The sequence below is a fragment of the Lotus japonicus genome, chromosome 3, assembly GCF_012489685.1.
Source record: "Lotus japonicus ecotype B-129 chromosome 3, LjGifu_v1.2".
Classification (NCBI taxonomy): Eukaryota; Viridiplantae; Streptophyta; class Magnoliopsida; order Fabales; family Fabaceae; genus Lotus; species Lotus japonicus.
Window position 1 is genome coordinate 43254253 of NC_080043.1, and position 22438 is coordinate 43276690.

General features: G+C 42.8%; 1 non-coding gene across 1 annotated transcript; it reads left to right on the forward strand.

Annotated features, from left to right (window-relative positions):
* The first annotated feature begins 21913 nt into the window (after positions 1–21913).
* On the forward strand, positions 21914–22020 carry LOC130709645 (small nucleolar RNA R71). The gene has a single exon (XR_009010124.1). It is a non-coding gene; the product is annotated as a small nucleolar RNA R71 (small nucleolar RNA).
* Positions 22021–22438: the final 418 nt, after the last annotated feature.

Genomic DNA, 22438 nt, shown 5'->3' on the forward strand with positions numbered 1-22438 from the left:
GTTTCTTCCTCGAAACTCAGAGTTATGCGAAAAGTCCGGGATACAGTTCCTTGATTTTGTCTTCCAATTCCCATGTAGCGTCTCCCGTATCGTTGTTCCATATCACTTTTACTATTGCAACTGCTTCCCTCTCAGCTGTTTCACTCTTCTATCCCCAATATGAATCGGTGGTGCCTCAAAAGTCAAATCATCCTTCAGTTCAACGTTGTTTGGCTCAATTACATGTGTCGGGTCTGGAACGTACTTCCTCAACTGTGACACGTGAAAAACATCATGAATGTTGGAAAGAAACGGTGGTAGCGCAATCTGATACGCAACTGGTCCAACACGTCGAGTGATTTGGTAAGGTCCAATAAACTTGGGCGTGAGCTTCCTTGACTTAATAGCTCGTCAAACTCCCGTAGTCTGAGTAACTCGTAGAAACACATGGTCGCCCTCTTCAAACTCTAGGGTTCTGCATCGCTGATCAACATAACTCTTCTGTCTGCTCTGTGAAGCTCTCATCTTTTCTCTGATCTGCTTAACCTTCTCAGTCGTCTGTTGTAGCAATTCTGGCCCAATCAACAAACTCTCCCCATCTTGATACCAACACAACGGCGTTCTACACTTTCGACCATACAAAGCTTCAACGGTGCCATCCCAATGCTCGCATGAAAACTATTGTTGTATGTAAATTCGATCAATGGCAGAAGATCATCCCAGCTTCCTCTGTTGTCTAAGACACAAGCACGTTGTAGATCCTCTAACGACTGAATAGTTCTCTCTGTTTGCCCATCAGTTTGTGGATGACACGCCGAACTCAAACTCAACTTGGTTCCTAACGCATCATGAAGAGCTCCCCAAAAGTGCGAAGTAAACTTTGGATCCCGATCAGGCACAATACTCGTCGGAACTCCGTGTAGTCGCACAATCTCCGACACATAAATCTCAGCTAACTTTTCCACGTTGTAGGTAGTTCTCGCTGGTAGAAAATGCGCTGACTTGGTCAAACGATCCACAATTACCTAAATCGAATCGTGTCTCTTCTGTGTTCTTGGCAAAGCTACCACGAAATCCATGGATATGCTATCCCATTTCCATTTTCATTCTGGCACGTCTAAACTCTGTAACATACCAGCAGGTCTCTGATGCTCTACCTTAGCCTTCTGACAAGTCAAACATGCAGCTACATACTCATCCACTTGTTTCTTCATTCCCGGCCACCAAAAATTCAGTTTCAAGTCTTGATACATCTTTGTCATTCCAGGATGAATGCTCCATTTGCTCTTGTGGCCTTCATCCATGATTACCCTTCTCAATTCTGGATTGTTGGGTACACAAACTCTGTCTTTGCATCGTAGGATATTGTCAGTTCCTATCTTGAACTCCGGGTCTTTCCCTTGAATTACTAAGTTCCTCTTCTCTAGCAGAAACACATTTTGCAATTGTTGCTCTCCAATCTCTTCCATCAGTCCACTGGCGATTCTGATCATTCCGAACTTCAACATTCCCTCAGACGGTGTCACACCTAAACTCATATCTCGAAATTGTTCCAGCAACTCCAGCTCTTTAACCATCAGTGACGAGACATGCATCTTCCTACTCAAAGCATCAGCAACTACATTTGCCTTCCCAGGGTGATATTGCAGAGTAAACTCGTAGTCCTTGATAAACTCTATTGTTGGTAAATTCGCAAGTGTACGAATCCACCCGGTTTTAAATATCGAACCACATGGATTGTGAGTGACTAAATTCAGCTTAAGCCTTGAGTATGAAGGTTTGTATTATTGAATAAGAGATATGTTGAAGTAGTAATAAGGAAAAAGGAAAATAAAAAGACAATTCAGAAAATAACATGCTTTGGGTTCTTGTTCAACTAGTCAATTTAAGTACATCATTCTAAGCACATGTTCTCATGGATCTCTCCTTGATGATATAGCCTAGTTACTCACTTATTGATTCCTCACATAAGCAATTCTCTCATACTAAAAGCTAAGCCCAATTCCTTATGTACTTAGTCATTTATATGAGGTTTTAGATCATGCAAATTCAGGCCATCAAACCCCAACCCTTCCTCTATTCCTAGTAGCAAGCATAGAAGGGGTAATCCCAAATCGGTTCCCTAATCTATAACAAACTTCCGTTCTGATTATAGAATAGTATAAAGCAAGCATGCATACAAGCTTAGATTGAAATTCAGAAAATGGGATTCAAGGGAAGAAGAAGAACATGTGGGAAAGAACTTAAGATTATAACTCAAATATAAAAAGTCTTACAGAGAAATCCAAAGCAAAAGAAGAGAGATTAGCCAAGCAGAGCCAAGCTTGGCTAAGAACCTGAATTACAAGCTTGGAAGCCTTCTCTCACTCTCCTAGATGATCCTCTACCTCTGAATTTTACAAAGTATCCAACATTCCAAAAGAAAATGACTAAAATCCTATTTATAGGCAAAAATAAACGAGGCTGGGCTGTTCTGGGCGCTCAGGCGCCAATTCAGAGCGCCTGAGCGCCAATTGCATGCCCAAAACATGCTCTCTGGAGCTAATTGGCGCCTACCCAGCGCCTGCCAACGCCTAAGCGCTCCAGCTCGCTTGGAAAAGACTCTTTGGCTTCTGTAACTCCTCTTTCAATCCTCTTTAAGTCCTCCTTCAATTCCATGCTTCTTGGCCTTCTATTACCTTCAGTTTCTGCTCTCCAAACCTAACCAACAAGTCAAGGAAGAATCTAGAAGCTCCAAGAGCTCATTAGCACAAGAGGTCCTTCATAAAACAAAAGAAAATCATGCAAGTCCTAAACTTAACTTAAAATGCAAGAAAACTCCCTATAAAACTACAAAATTACCAAAACAAAACAAAGACTCAAGAAAAGATAAAAATGCATGAGAATGCATGAAACACTACATGAGACACAAGAAAAAGACTCAAAACCTACAAAGAAATGACCCTAAAAACACTACTAAATCCGGCTCATCATCCATCCATCTTCGTTGCCTCATGTTCAGCTCCTTCTGATCGAACAAGTATTTAAGACTCTTCTGATCGCTAAATATCGTGAAAGTACAACCATAGAGACAATGCCTCTAGATTTTACGCGAAAACACAATGGCAGCTAACTCCAAATCGTGAGTCGGATAGTTCTTCTCGTGAGTCTTCAACTGTCTCGAAGCATAAGCCACCACTTTCCGATGTTGCATCAGTACACATCCCAAGCCTTGGTGCGAAGCATCACAGTAGACCTCATAAGGTTCCTCCGGTTGTGGCAAAATAAGCACAGGTGACGTCGTCAAACGTTCCTTCAAAGTCTGAAAACTTGATTCACACGCCTCAGTCCATGCAAAAGGTTGATCCTTCCTCGTCAGTTGAGTCAGAGGTCCAACAATCTTGGCAAATCCCTCAATGAAGCGTCTATAATATCCGGCTAAACCCACAAAACTTCTGATCTCTGTCACTGTCTTCGGTTGTTCCCAAGCCAAAACAGTCTCTACTTTCGCTGGGTCCACAGCTATGCCTTCCTTTGAGATAACATGGCCTAAGAAATTGACTTCCTCCAGCCAGAATTCACAGTTGGAAGGGTTCGCATACAGCTTTTTCTCTCTCAACACTTGTAAAACTTGGCGCAAATGTACTTTATGTTCCTTCGCGTCCTTCGAATATATCAGTATGTCATCAATAAACACCACCACAAACCGATCTAAGAATTCATGAAAGATGCGGTTCATGTAATCCATGAAAACAGCAGGTGCATTTGTCACTCCAAACGGCATCACTAGGTACTCGTAGTGTCCGTAGCGTGTTCTGAAAGCAGTCTTCGGTATATCCTTAGTCTTCACTCTGATCTGATGATAGCCTGACTTCAAGTCTATCTTGGAAAATACGGCCGCCCCTTATAATTGATCCATCAAATCATCTATCCTCGGTAACGGGTATCTGTTCTTGACCGTCGCCTTGTTAAGTTGTCGATAGTCCACACATAATCTCGACTTTCCGTCTTTCTTCTTGACTAAAAGTACTGGCGCTCCCCACAGTGAAACACTTGGTCGGATGAATCTTTTTGCCGAAAGATCCTCCAACTGAGATTTCAACTCTACTAACTCTGCAGGTGCCATACGGTAAGGTCCAATCGAAATCGGTCCGGTTCCGGGTACAATGTCGATCACAAACTCTACATCGCGTACTTGCGGTAGTCCAGGTACATCTCCAGGAAAAACATCAGCAAAGTCTCGAACCACCGGAATACCATGAACCTCCGAATCCTTCCTTCCCTCCAAACTTAGCAATGAAAAGTACCTCTGAGTGCCCTCGCTCAACGATGCACTAATGTGGTTAGTAGAAAGATACTCGAAAAGATCCGAGTCTGGAAACACCACTTTCTTTCGACTACAGTCCAAAAGACAATGGTAGTGGGATAACCAATCCATCCCTAGGATTACATCTAGGTTTTTAAGGGGTAAGCATACTAGATTGGCAGGAAAAGTTCTATCTCTATATACTACTGAACAGTGCATGCATGCGGCATTAGCAATTAGGGTCCTAGCAGGTGTAGTTACCATAAGATCAAAACTCAAAGCAGTAATAGGCAGATTCAGTCCTGATATGCAATCCTTAGAGACAAAAGAATGAGTTGCACCAGAATCAAAGAGTACAGTTAGAAGATTACCGTCGATTTCACATTCCCCTCTGATCAAGCCATCCACTCCTTCAGCCTCTTCACCATCCATTGTATACACTCTTCCCCTCGCAGCTGGGCGCTTTCCACTGGAAGCATTCACAGACGGTTCAGCCTTCGGTGCCTTGCAATCCACAGCCAGATGCCCCGATTTATTGTAGTTGTAGCATCTTGGTGGTATCGTGCAACTGCTTGCATAGTGCTCGACCGCTCCACATCTGAAACAGGTCACATCACGGTTTGGGGTACGGTTTCCCGACCCTCCAGAAGTAGCAGCAGCAGCCATCAGCTTGTAAGATCCTGGGGTAAACTCTCTCCCCGCAGGACGTTGATACGGCTTCTTCGTCTGAAATCTTCCCCTTCCTTGAAAATTCTGTGGTGTCGACCTCACTGGTCCTCCAACTCCAGCCCTGTTCAATCTCCTATTCTTCATCAGTTCCACCTCTGTAGCTTTCTCCACCAATGCCTGAAATCTCATGATTCCTAACGGTCTCACTGAGTCCTCAATATCAGCTCTCAGTTGTAACACCCCGATTTCGGTGGCGTCACTTTAGTAACTCAAAATAAAATAAAGCGGAAAAAGCAGGTATTTTTTTTTGTTTTGTTTAAATAAAAAGACTTGTCGAAATAAAGACTCAACCCAATCGCGATTAACAGCGATTAATATACAATACAAGCACAGCCCTCGCTGCAACTAAACATCGTCACGAGTGACCTCCAGTGACGGAAAGGTAGTGTCCGTGGGCAAATATGTACAAACTAAAACAAAGGTTAAGTATTCTGAGTACAGTCCTCCAACGAAAGTAAGTCGGCCCAAAACGGCCTCAAAAGACTTCCTACGTCCGACAAACTCCCTGTGATCCTCATGGAAGGGAATCACATGAAAAGCTAATAGTCGGGGACCTGCCCTGCCCCAAAATAAGGAATGACAATCAGAGCTATGACTCTAACAACCATCTCAAAGGCTCTAACCACCCATGACCCACACTACTTTCATCGACCCTTCCTCGATCAGGCCTGAAGTCCGGGTCCTCGTCGAAAGCTTTAGTAATAGTCATTACGCTCCGGGTCTTTCCCGCACAACGAATCATCATGAACCGGCTGACGGACGCCTGGCAGCAGGCCGACCGCCCAAACACAAACATACACACAAAGCCAAGGCGCTAGGGTCAACTCACGGAATAAAATAGATAATACAAACAACATGTGTTAAAGGGGGTATATATATATGTTGTATATATACGTATAAGTCATGTATTGCCTACCCTAAGGTTGATACATAGCATGTTTATCAACATAAAATCATCAAGATATATATAACGATGTTTATCAACAACAAATCACAATAACATTCACAAGTATGGTTAGGTGCATGGCGTGCCAGTGCAATGTCATGCTCAAAAGATGATCCGGATAAAATGTCACCATCTCGATGGATGGGACAAGCCAAGCACCTCGCTTCGCTAAAGCATCTCGCTTTTATGAAGCAGCACGCTCCTGGGAAGCAGCACGCTCTTGTGAAGCAGCTAGCTCCATTTGGGGCATCAAGCTCCGTTGAAGTCCGATCTGAGATCGTCCTTCGGAAAGCAGCACACTTTCCAAGAAATGTATGCATGAATGCAATATGGTTAGCCAAACAACGAATCGTCCTCACCAAGGCACGCGTGTCTAGCTAGAGTACATTGTCTCTACAATACTCTAAGGTAAACAAAGAAGTGCTAATCGCATTTGGTAACTTTACTAGTCACTTGGGCTCACCGTCACGATGGCCAAACAAACTGCTCAACGAGCAAAAGAATGCATCTGGCATTCAGTGACTTTTCAAGTTACTTTGACTCACCAGCTCGATGGTCGAATAGACTGTTCAACGAACAAGGAGAATGCTGCTCGCACTCAGTGACTTTTCAATTTACTCAGGCTCATCAGCTCGATGGCCGAAAGGCTGCTCAATGAGCAAAGATGGTGCACTCGCACTTGGGGACTTTCCAATCATCCCTGGCTCATCCTTTGGATGGCTAGATAAACCGCTAAAGGAAACAAAAGGTGCTATCGCACTCAAAGTTTTCCTCACACTTAGGTTGTCGACCCTTCCCGTTTTCCAAACCATTTTCACATCCTAAGTCTTTTCCAAGAGGTTATCATCATTATTTAAAAGTGTTCTATCTTTGATTAGTGTATTATGAATTTCATTTACAAATCACGTTCTGATTTCGTTTGTTTCAAAACTCTAAAAGTAAAAAGATCCCAATAAACCCAAGTAATTCCCCGGGAAGGTCTCGATTCCTAAAACAATAAAGGTTCGAACCTTGGTTCGACCTATCAAACATTCCTAATACAAACCCGTCATTGCCATGACGAAGATAAGTGTAATCCACACTCCGACAGTCGCATTAAATGCACAAATATAGTCAGCACAATTTAATCTTAAACACAAATACATCAAGCTCTAAGCGATGAAACATTAATGCAGTGCTGCAAAACATAACCCTGTCATGTCCACTAGAAAGCGATAAGACAGAAACCAGTAAACGGCCGAAGCCTCTCAGAAAACGGAGACACACATCTCATATAAGTTCATTCGGCCGAAGCCTCCAGAAAACATTTTCTCAATTCCAAGCAATAATCAAAATCAAAGCAATATTCAATATCAACACAATAACCAAGTCGAATTGATCGACGCCTAGTAGCATTAGCTAGCAAGTAAGTTGCCCTAACCTCGAGTTGTTCCAGTCTCGCGGTGTAGGTCTCCCTCACAAGCTTGTTCAGTCAATCCCAAGGTTTCCACAATTGAACCTTTGAGCAAACAAAGCAATAATGAATCAACACAAGTCGATACAGTCGAAACAATCCTAACTAATGTTCGACTAAGCTCAAGAAACTTCAGAGTACAACATTTAGGCACGAAAGGAAGGGCTTCCCCCGAATGGATGAGTTTTGACTCGATTCAGGTTTTGTACAAAAACACTTTATTCGCTAAAACGTGCATAACTTGAGCTACAGAACTCGGAATGACACGAAACCGGCGCCAAAATTTCCACAATTGAAAGAGCTACGCAATGGCTCAGGTCATAGAGACTCAAAAATTATTTTTGGACACGGTACCCAAGCAAATAGGTTTCGGCCACTATAGAAAATAGGGTTTTCGAACTTTTTCTTCGATCTAAATCAATCCCTAGGTATTCTTAGGCGATATCTAGGCCAGAGAAACTCTCAGAAAAATTATCGGGTCGAAAATTGTCGCAGGGGTATTTTGGTCATTATTTTTAGCTCGGAAACTCAAAATCAGAATTTCGAAAAACAAATTTGATGAGCTCGATCCTAACGACATTTATAACAACTAATCCTACTGAAGCTAAGCTCAGTCGAGAGTTTTTGATCCAAAAAGCGGAACCTCTGTCAGAAAATGGGTATTTTCAGAAAACTTGACCTCTGCGACGATTCGACAGGATTCAGTCGAAAACAACTGGATATTCATGCTCTAGAGCACGTGGGCATTAAGTTTAGACACCAAAATCAGCTTATTTGGACAGTTTTACAAAAAGCTCCAAACTTTGAGCTCAGAAAAACATAGAAAAAGTCGACAGATCTGACGATCAGAAGTGAGGGATAGTAACTATACCTCGATGTCTTCGATTAGCAACGAACGGTGAAGCAATCGGGCAAGAAACGACGAAAATCAACTTCTTCTTTTTTCCTCCTTGCACCCCTCGGCCGTGTGTGTGTGTTTGTGAATTTTTTCATTTTTTTTTTTCATTTTTCATACTATATATAGGAAATGGGAAATGCAGAAAAATGAGAATTTCGCGATTCCGATTTTTCCTACTGATTCCAACGTATTTTAGACACGATATTCTTCCCGCTGAATCTTCTAATTCTCCAAAGAAATATCAGTATGATTTTTGGTTTTCGAGGCTTGTTTTTAATGTTTACCGGCTTAAAAATGCACTTTATGCACTTTATGCTTTTGACCTCGGATGCAGAAACTTCCTTCTGAAGAAAGATTCGGAACGTCGATTAGAGTGGGCGTGCGCGGATGAAATCTTTATTTGAAGCTCCGAATAGAAAAAGTCTTCATCGTCCGTCGATTTTAGGGTTTTTGAACTATCAGGGATTCCGTTTCGGCAAACTTCCGAGAATTGGAATTTGACGTTCGTACATTCCAGGGTTTCGCATCGAAATACTTGTTTACTGACGAATAAGAGAAATTCTAACATTTCTCTGAAGATTTTTGGAATTAGTTTCCATCGCGTCCTAAAGTGTAAATTAGCTATTTACTAGTGTCTTTGACCTAAGATTAGGCGAATGTTAGTCGTGCTATACTTTTATCGGTTTTGATACAATCCTTGAACTTTTCCTGAACCTTCTCCTTCATAAATTTATTTCATCCAATAAACTCTTGTTCAGGTTTCCCTTCACGATACATCGAACTTATTCGTTAATAAGGAATTTCACTAATTTATTCTAAGCTTAAAATCTTGGGTCTCACATTACTACCCTCCAAAAAGAAAGTTTCGACCTCGAAACTTACGGTTCAGTAGAAATTCCGGCTACTGTTCTTCGATTTGTTCCTTAAGCTCCCATGTAGCATCGCCTATGTCCTTGTTCCAAATGATTGTCACCAACACAATCTCTATTCCCCTCAACTGTTTTATCCTTGTGTCACCAATGCTAATTGGCGGCGTTTTCGAAAGACAGTTCATCTTTCAGCTCTATGTCGTCCGGCTCGACCACTCGTGTCGGTTCTGTGTTGGAAATAATATTGGTTGGCACTCTGTGCAATCGCACAGCCTTATCCACTTGCTCATTTACTTTCGTTCGTCCGATATTCTGCTTAAAACTCGTACACCTCTGCCATTCCAGAGTGAATGTTCAACTTGTCCTTGTGATCTTCACTCATGTTTCAAAACTTAACTCGATCGCTCTATAACTCATAGACGAACAATTCCCTTGGAATCTACTAGTCCATTAATCATTACCTCTATCTTCGTAACTATCCTTATTCGCACCCTGAAATCAATCTTCTACTTAGTCATCATTCAAATTAAAACTCGACTTGAGTCTTAATACCTTGTGCATCGCTAGACCCAATCCCTTTTAACATCCATTCATCAGCAACTCATAAGCTAATCATCATATCAATATCTTCCAATCCATCATTGTCACCTCCCCTTTTTCGAGACTTCCCTTACTCGAACCATAAAACCAACCTTCACTAATTCACAACCCACTTTACAATTACCTAAAATCCTTAACACTTCCCCCAAATCCGAACTTATTCCTTAGAAGATCAAATCATAACTGTACCTCGGGAAACTTAACTAGTCATTTTATCATCCGATCCCTCAACATTCTGAAGTTTAACTACAATCATTAATGCCAACACCACTAAATCTCTGATTCGAACATGATTTTCACCTCCCAAGGTCAATCTTAACCCTTAAATCCTCACTTAACTTAGTGAAATTCACTTGCTAACCCCAGTATGCAATATCGGAATCCATAACAAAGTTCCATTCACTCTTAGACTCTAAGAAATTTGTCCACATATAACAACCTCAAGTATTAATCTTAATACTAACTCTTTATTTCCGTAACTAGATCGTTCTCCCATCAATCTGATACTTAGTCTCTCGATCAAAACCTGACAAACCTTGAGTCCTACGCACTTAAGACAAGAATTCATAGACTTAAAACCTAAACTTTCACCACGTTTGGACCTCAAATGTCCTTTAATTCTTCAATACTTCTTAAATGAATATCCATTTCTTAAACTATAACTCCTCCCCAAAGGAAATCAATTACTTAACAAAAACTTTACTTCCCGACTCCACTAATCCTCGATCCAATCAAATTAATCTTACCAATCCATCCATCAAAGTCCATTGCCAGTTCTGATTCCGAATATCACCCCCTCAATATTAAGTTGATCAGGCCTAATACATCGAAGGTGAAGATTTAGAAAAACCCACTGGAACAGTCGATGAGTTCCTAACATCCAGTAGTCACAGAGATCTTGATATTAAATCCTCAATGATGCCGCTACGGAACTACACACTCTTGACATCATACATATACTATCCATACGGAATCTCCCTGAGATTCATCCTTCAGCTTCTAGCTTCTTGTTAAACGCATCGGTGCAAGACTACTTTCTAGGCTTAACGTGTTATTCTGAACCTCGTGTAACTTCTATAGTTTAAACACGAGCAACGGTCAAATAAAGTATTATTAGGCGTAATAACTATAAAGTCAATGCTTAAACAATTTAAGTAAAATTGGTGCGTCGCATGTGCTACGAGAGTAATGGAGCGTATTATACTAGAATGAGAAGGAATAGTTAGAAGGTTACCATCGTTTGTGCGCTCTCCTCTGACTAGTCCGTCAGCTCCCTCGCCGCACGAGACATAGACTCCTCCCCGTGCAGCAGGATGTCTTCCTCTTACCGTAGGCACAGATGGCTCAACCCTGGTTACATTGCAATCCTTGGCTTGATGCCCCGGGCGATTGCAGTTGAAACATAGAGGTCTCCCGTCTGGACACTTGTTAGAGTGGTGCCCCACCTTCTTGCACCTGTAACACGTTACTTGCTTCCTCGCCCCTTTAGATTTGGCAGGAAGTTTACCCTTCATCTTGTTGTCAGACGGTCCCGCTTGGAACGTCCTACAGTTCACGGCCAAGTGCCCTATCTGGTTGCAATTAAAACATCGAGGCCCTTGGTCCAGACATGCATTAGCATAGTGTCCATTCTTTCCACACCTGAAACATGTCACCTCAGGATGTGCCGATTGGCTTCCTGCCCCTGGAGTGGCAGTAGTCGAAGGCTTAAAAGAGCTTGGGGTAAAACCCCTCTCCTTCGGATGCTGATACGGCCCCAACTGACGGTACTCCTGAGAACCTGACCTTACTGGTCCTCCAGTTCCAGCACGATTCAACCTCTTGTTCTTCATTAACTCCACTTCTGTGGCTTTCTCAACCAAGGACTGGAAGCGCATGATTCCCAACGGTTTCACTGAGTCCTCAATGTCAGGCCTCAGCCCATTCACAAAGCGTTTGCACATGTAGGGTTCATCGACCCCATTGCGGAAGAATCGAAAGTGTTTGGCCAACGATTCCAGCTTAGCAGCATATTCCGGAATGGACATGCTACCCTGACGAAGAGTCAGAAACTGTGCCTCACGCTCGTCACGAGCACTATCTGGGAAATACTTCTCCAGAAAAGCAGCACGAAATGAAACCCAGTTCACTTCCACATTATTTGCTTCCATCATTCCTCTGGTACCCCTCCACCAGTACTCAGCATCTCCCAACAGCAGATAAGTTGCCAGGCCCACCTTAGCCCCTTCGGCGGTATGCAGTACCCCAAAAATCTTTTCAATCTCTTGGATCCATAGGTCCGCTCTGTCTGGGTCAGTCCCACCCGTGAACTTGGGCGGATCCTGTCGCCTGAAATCAGTCAGCCCCCTATTCTGGTCTAGGGCTACCTCCCTCTCACGCTTATGACGCTCACGTTCAGCCTTGTCAGCACGCCACTGAGCGTTCTCCGCAGTTTGATTTGTCATTGCCTGGGCCATAGCAGTCATTGCCCCAGCGAGTTGGTTCATGTTCACCATGTTCTGTTTAGTTAAACAAACAGTTAGTACTAATCATAAGATAGCATCTAACATAACTATACAATATGATTAAGCACTAACTTCAATCAATTCTAAGCGAAAAATCGCTCGGCAGACAATCAATTTTCACTCTTTGCAGAGTCACACAACCTAGCACAGAAGACCTATACCCCAAAGACACCCGAAAGACTCGACAAGCTCTGATACCACAATGTAACACCCCGATTTCGGTGGCGTCACTTTAGTAACTCAAAATAAAATAAAGCGGAAAAAGCAGGTATTTTTTTTTGTTTTGTTTAAATAAAAAGACTTGTCGAAATAAAGACTCAACCCAATCGCGATTAACAGCGATTAATATACAATACAAGCACAGCCCTCGCTGCAACTAAACATCGTCACGAGTGACCTCCAGTGACGGAAAGGTAGTGTCCGTGGGCAAATATGTACAAACTAAAACAAAGGTTAAGTATTCTGAGTACAGTCCTCCAACGAAAGTAAGTCGGCCCAAAACGGCCTCAAAAGACTTCCTACGTCCGACAAACTCCCTGTGATCCTCATGGAAGGGAATCACATGAAAAGCTAATAGTCGGGGACCTGCCCTGCCCCAAAATAAGGAATGACAATCAGAGCTATGACTCTAACAACCATCTCAAAGGCTCTAACCACCCATGACCCACACTACTTTCATCGACCCTTCCTCGATCAGGCCTGAAGTCCGGGTCCTCGTCGAAAGCTTTAGTAATAGTCATTACGCTCCGGGTCTTTCCCGCACAACGAATCATCATGAACCGGCTGACGGACGCCTGGCAGCAGGCCGACCGCCCAAACACAAACATACACACAAAGCCAAGGCGCTAGGGTCAACTCACGGAATAAAATAGATAATACAAACAACATGTGTTAAAGGGGGTATATATATATGTTGTATATATACGTATAAGTCATGTATTGCCTACCCTAAGGTTGATACATAGCATGTTTATCAACATAAAATCATCAAGATATATATAACGATGTTTATCAACAACAAATCACAATAACATTCACAAGTATGGTTAGGTGCATGGCGTGCCAGTGCAATGTCATGCTCAAAAGATGATCCGGATAAAATGTCACCATCTCGATGGATGGGACAAGCCAAGCACCTCGCTTCGCTAAAGCATCTCGCTTTTATGAAGCAGCACGCTCCTGGGAAGCAGCACGCTCTTGTGAAGCAGCTAGCTCCATTTGGGGCATCAAGCTCCGTTGAAGTCCGATCTGAGATCGTCCTTCGGAAAGCAGCACACTTTCCAAGAAATGTATGCATGAATGCAATATGGTTAGCCAAACAACGAATCGTCCTCACCAAGGCACGCGTGTCTAGCTAGAGTACATTGTCTCTACAATACTCTAAGGTAAACAAAGAAGTGCTAATCGCATTTGGTAACTTTACTAGTCACTTGGGCTCACCGTCACGATGGCCAAACAAACTGCTCAACGAGCAAAAGAATGCATCTGGCATTCAGTGACTTTTCAAGTTACTTTGACTCACCAGCTCGATGGTCGAATAGACTGTTCAACGAACAAGGAGAATGCTGCTCGCACTCAGTGACTTTTCAATTTACTCAGGCTCATCAGCTCGATGGCCGAAAGGCTGCTCAATGAGCAAAGATGGTGCACTCGCACTTGGGGACTTTCCAATCATCCCTGGCTCATCCTTTGGATGGCTAGATAAACCGCTAAAGGAAACAAAAGGTGCTATCGCACTCAAAGTTTTCCTCACACTTAGGTTGTCGACCCTTCCCGTTTTCCAAACCATTTTCACATCCTAAGTCTTTTCCAAGAGGTTATCATCATTATTTAAAAGTGTTCTATCTTTGATTAGTGTATTATGAATTTCATTTACAAATCACGTTCTGATTTCGTTTGTTTCAAAACTCTATAAGTAAAAAGATCCCAATAAACCCAAGTAATTCCCCGGGAAGGTCTCGATTCCTAAAACAATAAAGGTTCGAACCTTGGTTCGACCTATCAAACATTCCTAATACAAACCCGTCATTGCCATGACGAAGATAAGTGTAATCCACACTCCGACAGTCGCATTAAATGCACAAATATAGTCAGCACAATTTAATCTTAAACACAAATACATCAAGCTCTAAGCGATGAAACATTAATGCAGTGCTGCAAAACATAACCCTGTCATGTCCACTAGAAAGCGATAAGACAGAAACCAGTAAACGGCCGAAGCCTCTCAGAAAACGGAGACACACATCTCATATAAGTTCATTCGGCCGAAGCCTCCAGAAAACATTTTCTCAATTCCAAGCAATAATCAAAATCAAAGCAATATTCAATATCAACACAATAACCAAGTCGAATTGATCGACGCCTAGTAGCATTAGCTAGCAAGTAAGTTGCCCTAACCTCGAGTTGTTCCAGTCTCGCGGTGTAGGTCTCCCTCACAAGCTTGTTCAGTCAATCCCAAGGTTTCCACAATTGAACCTTTGAGCAAACAAAGCAATAATGAATCAACACAAGTCGATACAGTCGAAACAATCCTAACTAATGTTCGACTAAGCTCAAGAAACTTCAGAGTACAACATTTAGGCACGAAAGGAAGGGCTTCCCCCGAATGGATGAGTTTTGACTCGATTCAGGTTTTGTACAAAAACACTTTATTCGCTAAAACGTGCATAACTTGAGCTACAGAACTCGGAATGACACGAAACCGGCGCCAAAATTTCCACAATTGAAAGAGCTACGCAATGGCTCAGGTCATAGAGACTCAAAAATTATTTTTGGACACGGTACCCAAGCAAATAGGTTTCGGCCACTATAGAAAATAGGGTTTTCGAACTTTTTCTTCGATCTAAATCAATCCCTAGGTATTCTTAGGCGATATCTAGGCCAGAGAAACTCTCAGAAAAATTATCGGGTCGAAAATTGTCACAGGGGTATTTTGGTCATTATTTTTAGCTCGGAAACTCAAAATCAGAATTTCGAAAAACAAATTTGATGAGCTCGATCCTAACGACATTTATAACAACTAATCCTACTGAAGCTAAGCTCAGTCGAGAGTTTTTGATCCAAAAAGCGGAACCTCTGTCAGAAAATGGGTATTTTCAGAAAACTTGACCTCTGCGACGATTCGACAGGATTCAGTCGAAAACAACTGGATATTCATGCTCTAGAGCACGTGGGCATTAAGTTTAGACACCAAAATCAGCTTATTTGGACAGTTTTACAAAAAGCTCCAAACTTTGAGCTCAGAAAAACATAGAAAAAGTCGACAGATCTGACGATCAGAAGTGAGGGATAGTAACTATACCTCGATGTCTTCGATTAGCAACGAACGGTGAAGCAATCGGGCAAGAAACGACGAAAATCAACTTCTTCTTTTTTCCTCCTTGCACCCCTCGGCCGTGTGTGTGTGTTTGTGAATTTTTTCATTTTTTTTTTCATTTTTCATACTATATATAGGAAATGGGAAATGCAGAAAAATGAGAATTTCGCGATTCCGATTTTTCCTACTGATTCCAACGTATTTTAGACACGATATTCTTCCCGCTGAATCTTCTAATTCTCCAAAGAAATATCAGTATGATTTTTGGTTTTCGAGGCTTGTTTTTAATGTTTACCGGCTTAAAAATGCACTTTATGCACTTTATGCTTTTGACCTCGGATGCAGAAACTTCCTTCTGAAGAAAGATTCGGAACGTCGATTAGAGTGGGCGTGCGCGGATGAAATCTTTATTTGAAGCTCCGAATAGAAAAAGTCTTCATCGTCCGTCGATTTTAGGGTTTTTGAACTATCAGGGATTCCGTTTCGGCAAACTTCCGAGAATTGGAATTTGACGTTCGTACATTCCAGGGTTTCGCATCGAAATACTTGTTTACTGACGAATAAGAGAAATTCTAACATTTCTCTGAAGATTTTTGGAATTAGTTTCCATCGCGTCCTAAAGTGTAAATTAGCTATTTACTAGTGTCTTTGACCTAAGATTAGGCGAATGTTAGTCGTGCTATACTTTTATCGGTTTTGATACAATCCTTGAACTTTTCCTGAACCTTCTCCTTCATAAATTTATTTCATCCAATAAACTCTTGTTCAGGTTTCCCTTCACGATACATCGAACTTATTCGTTAATAAGGAATTTCACTAATTTATTCTAAGCTTAAAATCTTGGGTCTCACATCAGTCCCCTCACAAAGCGCTTGCACATATAGGGTTCATCAACTTGGTCACGGAAAAATCGAAAGTGTTTTGCCAAAGACTCCAACTTAGCAGCATATTCCGGAATGGTCATGCTCCCTTGTCTAAGAGTCAGAAACTGTGATTCACGCTCGTCACGAGCACTATCAGGAAAATACTTCTCGAGAAAAGCAGTACGAAAAGAATTCCAGTTCACCTCAACATGGTTTGCTTCCATAATCCCTCTGGTGCCTCTCCACCAGTACTCAGCATCACCCAACAGCAGAAAGGTTGCCATCCCCACCTTGGCTCCCTCAGCAGCCTGTAACACGCCAAAGATCTTCTCTATTTCCTCAATCCAGAGATCCGCTTTGTCCGGGTCAGTACCTCCCGAAAACTTAGGTGGATCCTGTCTCCTGAAATCATTCAACCCCTTGTTCTGATCTAAAGTCACCTCCCTCTGACGCTGGTGTTGTTCACGCGCTTCCTCCGCAGCACGCCTCTGAGCGTTGTCATTTGCTTGATTAGTCATCGCCTGAGCCATAGTGGCCATCATCTCCACTAGTTGATTCGTGTTCACCATCGTCTGTTACCTCAAGGAAACTATTAGTCCTAATCGTATGATAACACCAAAACTATTCCATATGATTAAGTAACAATGCAATCAATTAGAACGAAAAATCGTTCTGCAGACAATCAATTTTCACTCTTTGCAGAGTCACACAACCTAGCACATAAGACCTATTCCCCAAAGACTCCCAAAAGACTCAACTAAGCTCTGATACCACAATGTAACACCCCGATTTCCAGGTGTCACTTTAGTAACAACAAAATAAACTTTACGCGAAAAACCGGTATTATTTTTTTTTCCGTTTGATTCCTTAAAATTAAAGCGATAGAAAATAAAGACATAACCCAGCAACTAAACTAACCGATGTACAACCGTATATACATGTACAGCCTCAGCTGCACGTCAACGTCACGCGCACTCGCAGTGACCTCAAAGTAGTGTGCCCGTAGGCAAATATGTACAGAACCAGTAGTGTCAGTAAAAAGATCATAAGTACAGTCATCCAAGAGAAAGTCGGCTCCCAAAATGGCCTAAAGAAAAGACCCCTATAGTCCGACAGACTCTCTGTGATTCCCCATCAAGAGAACCACACAAAAAGCCATGCATCGGGAACCTACCCTGTCCCAAAAGTAAGACGAATCAGAGCTCTACACAAAATATGACGCTGCCTAACCTACCCTCCCAGTACCGCTCATAGCTCCTCCTCCTCTCCCTCGTCGCTCGGCGAGTAGTTGTCCCCACTGCTGTCGGAGTCCGAGTCGGAATCCACCGTGATAATCTCGGTGTCCAAGTCCACGACCTCCCTCCTAACTGTCATGCGCACCGTCCTAGTCAAGCCCGTCTCAACATCCACCTCTCCAGTAAGAACGTCCTCCTCCACCACCCGAACCAGGGGATCCACACGATAGCCGCGCGGTGGAGTAAAAGGAACACGACGTGAAGCAGATGGAACAACAGACTCCCTCTTCAGCTCCACGAGCCTCGAGGACGACGCCACGTCGGTAGGATCGATAGTAGTAGCAGGAGGTGGTGCAACAGGTGCAGCAACATCAACCTAGATATCGGATGGGTCCTCGTCATCGAAAGAAGATGAAGTCGGAGGTGGTGCAGGTGGTCCTCGACCAGTACCTGGTCCACAGCGAACTGAAGGCGGCAAGTCAAAGCTCAGCTCCATGCGTCGTAGCACTCCCCTCGTCAAACGTCCACGCTCATCTGTTCGGTCCCCCATGACCCTTCCCCGGTACGTCGCTCGATGACCCACAACATTGATCACCTAAGCGGTGGGGGCATGACGGTCCACCAACTCATACTTGATCCCCCCCCCGAGGGAGAGACCATCGAAAACCAGTTCGCCATCGACATCTGGCAGCAGGCCGACCGCCCAAACACAAACATGAAACCAAAGCCAAGGCGCTAAGGTCAACTCACGGAAATAACTAATTATACACTCAACATGTGATTGGGGTATAGATATATATGTTGATATATATATATATATATATATATATATATATATAACCTAGCATGTTATTGGCTCTAACAATGCTTCAATAATTCAAACAGCATACAATTCCCGTCAGAATGAATGCATGCGTGAAATGCAATTCAATATGATCCGGATAGTTGTTTGGGATGGGCACCACGAGACCGCACGACACAGGCCTAGTGTCGCCAACTCTGCTCGGATGTCGCTTACAAACCCATGCATAGTCGGATCAGCCCCAACCACCCTAGGTCGTGCCACTCTGCCCGCTATGCCGAAGATACACCCAGGTGTTCTTCGATGAAGGCAATTCCCCAACCTTCATGAAGCATTCCCGTTCTTCACCGAGGCCTAATCTTTCGATCGTACAAACCCCGAATGATGCATGATGCAATATGGTTAGCCAAACATCGAATCGTCCTCCCAACGCAAGTGTTTAGCTCAAAACCCAATCTCGAAACCCAAGAGTTTAGTGTCGGTCAATACAACACAACTCCAACAACAAGAGTACTAAAGTACTCCGTGACTTTCAATCATCACCGTGGCTCACCCCCCTGGTGTCCAGCAATTCTCCAGAACCCACAACAAAAGTCGACTTTTCCCCGTCTTTCGCAATTATTTTCCCCTTTAGTTTTCCTATGTTTTATTCGTTAATAAAAATGTTTCGAATTGAATTAGTCAAGTTATGAGTTTAGTCCTCCAAAAACCCACCAAATGTAAATCCCGGGGAAAGTCTAAGTATACAAACAAATGACTAAGTCTCAAACCTCCTGTTTGGACTTGCCTAGGGTCGTTTCTCCAACCCGAAATATCAAAGATAACCAGTTCAATGATTCCCCACTCCGAAGTCGCGTCAAAACGCACAATTCAATAACATCTCAATATCATAAGTTAAGGAAAACATCATAACATTAATTCATCATCATAATCAATATCACAGTAAAGCATCAGTCGAATTTATCGACGCCTATCATGCAGTCTTAGCTAATAGGTAAGTTTCCCTAACCTCGAGTTGCTCCAGCCTCGTGGTCTAGGTTTTCTTCACACAATTGCTCTGAGAAACCCAAAGTTCCTTCAACTGAACCTCGGAGAAAACAAAGCAGAAATCCAAACAAAATCAATTAGCTTGATCACAATACAACTCATTAACGATAGACAAAGCATCAAAGCTTCAGAATACAACAATCGAGTACGAAAGGACAAGTTTTCGAAAACGAAAAACTCCCCCCCCACACAAACATGCTCTCGGCCACAAGAGGAAAAAGGCTCTGGGTCTTTTTCTTCGATCTAATTTAATTACAAGGTAGTTTTAGGGTAAAACTAGGGTAAAGAAATTGTCGGAAAAATTTTCGGACGATCGGATCGAAATACAGCTATTTAGGGGAGTTTTAGTCCAAAATAAAAGCTCAAAACCTCAAAGTTAAAACTTCGGAAAACAAATTTGATAGCGATGTTCCTAACGACATTTGCAGAAACTAATCCTAAAGGCACGAAGTCGGATTGCGACTTTTCGACATTAAAGTTTCGATATGTGCACAAAAAGGGTTTTGAATCAGTTTTTCAGATCCTTGACAACTCGATCAAAATCGGCGAACAACGGCGAGTGTTCTAGGCTCTTGGGCAAGTACAGAAGATATCCCAAGCGAAAAATCAAGAAAAACGGATAGTTTTACGAAAAGCTCGAAACTTTGAGCACAGAAAGAGATATAGAAACGCAGTAGAAACAATGATCAGAGGTAAGAATCAAGCTAGTTAACTCGATACCTTGAAGTAGGGATAAACAGCTCGAAGATCGGTCGAGTTTCGGCGAAAATCTCCTTCCTCCTTTCTCTCCTCAAACTCGCGGCTTCAATGGGAAGAAATGGGAGATATTTTGATTTTTCAACTATTTATAGGAAGGTGAAATCGCGGGAAAATGAAAATTTCGCGATTCCGATTTTTGCAGGACGTTCATCGGTGAATTCTAAGCGAGATTCTGGCGACAGAATTCCAGAACTCAAAACCAATCTCTATAATTCGGGAAAAACGATCTCTAAAACCCCAAAAGCGGTGTAAGTTAATCTGTCCCGAAAAACTACTTTTTGCTGTGAAGGTCAGACGACAAAACTTCGTTCTGAAGAAAGATTGGAAACATCGAAACAAATTTGGCAACGTGGGTGGAAACTTCGTTAAAAGCTCCGAATAGAAAAAGTCTTCATTCAGTGATTGAATTTAGGGTTTTGAAGCAAAGAAATTAGCGTCGTCGGACTTCCGAGAAGTGAATACTATCGTGCGTACAGTCCAGGGTTCCGAAATGAAACACTGGTCGAAGGAAAAATAAAGAGAACTTCTTATTTTTCCAAGGATTTGAAATCTCACTTAAACATTGCTTTAAGAGCGAAATTAGCCTATTCAGGACACTCTCGCCATAAGACAGGTGTGCAGACGACTCGTACTAACTTCTAGAACAACTATGAAACATTCCTCAAGCAATTCCTGAACTTTCTTCTTCATTAATCTTTCTCAAACGGCGAACTCCCGCCACGCTTACACTGATTCTACGCGTGAGTCGGAAATTAAACTTGTTCTGTAAATCCAGGTCTTACACAATCTCTCCCTCAACTATCTCCTCACTTTTTTCTCCCTCTGGTTTTTTCTTCGATTCACTCATCACCCTACCACTTCGAGTAGTCACTACAGAGGCATTCTCCTGTTTGGGATTAGGGATAGTATCGGAAGGAAACTTACCTTGAGGTCTTTCGGCTATTTGCTTGGCCAGCTGGCCAAATTGATTCTCTAAGTTTTTAATAGCCGCATCCTGTATTTTGTAATTGTTCTCAGTTCGGTTGATGAAAGTTTCAACCAACTCCTCTAAACTCTTTCTGCTACCACGGCTATCACCTTCTACTCTCTCTTGTGGCTGCCTTGAGAATTGGCCTTGAATGCCTTGATTAGGGAATTGCCTTTGATACATACCTCCTTGGCCATTATTGCTTTGCCTCCAAGAGAAATTGGGGTGGTTTCTCCATCCAGGATTGTAAGTATTGGAGAATGGGTCATTGCGAGCTTGACCCATGGCTTTGACTTCCTCTTCCGGCCTAGTCTCGGTACAGTTTTCACTATCATGCTGTCCTCCACAAGTCACACACTCCACCTTGGCAATTCTACCACCAACCTTGGTGGTTTTCATTTGGCTTTGAATCTCAGCCATTTGCTTGGAGAGTTTCTTGTTGGAGGCAATAAGTTGATCATAAGCCTCAACTTCAAGGACTCCTCTTCGGGCTTGGCGATCATTACTAGAGTTCATGGCTCTCAAATCCATCTTTTCAATCAGCTCATACCCAACTTGTGGAAGAAGGGCATCGAACTCACCGTTTGAAGCCGCATCTAAACCAAACCTTGAAGAATATGGGGGACCATCATAGAACTTAGCCACTTGCCCTGCTTGGGTGAGGTTGTGTTGTGGAAACTTCCTCAATAGCTTTTCGAAACGCTCCCAAGCTTCATAAAGGTTTTCATCGGCAGCTTGGGCAAACGTCATTATGTCATTCTTCAACTTTCTCAAGAGGGCTCTTGGAACAAATATAGTTGTGAACTTCTCGGCAAGATCCTCCCAAGATGTAATGCTACCTTGGGGCTGTGAGTTCAACCACTCTTCGACTGTGTCCCTCAATGAGAATGGAAACAAGCTCAAGCGGATTGTGTCCGCTGAGACATTTTGTACTCTGTAGTTGTTGCAATTGCGGATGAACCGCTCCATGTGTGCATGAGGATCCTCGAGAGCACCTCCACCATACTTATTTTGGCTCACCAAATTGATAAATGTCGGTCTCAGCTCAAAGTTTCCCATGCCTTCAGGTAAAACAATGCTGTCGGGATAGTCGTAGCTCATGGCAGCCATGGTGAGGTCTCTCAAAGAGTGATTGGCGTTTTCTGCCTCTTGCTCTACAAGTCTTTGACCGATGGCCTCTTGCACC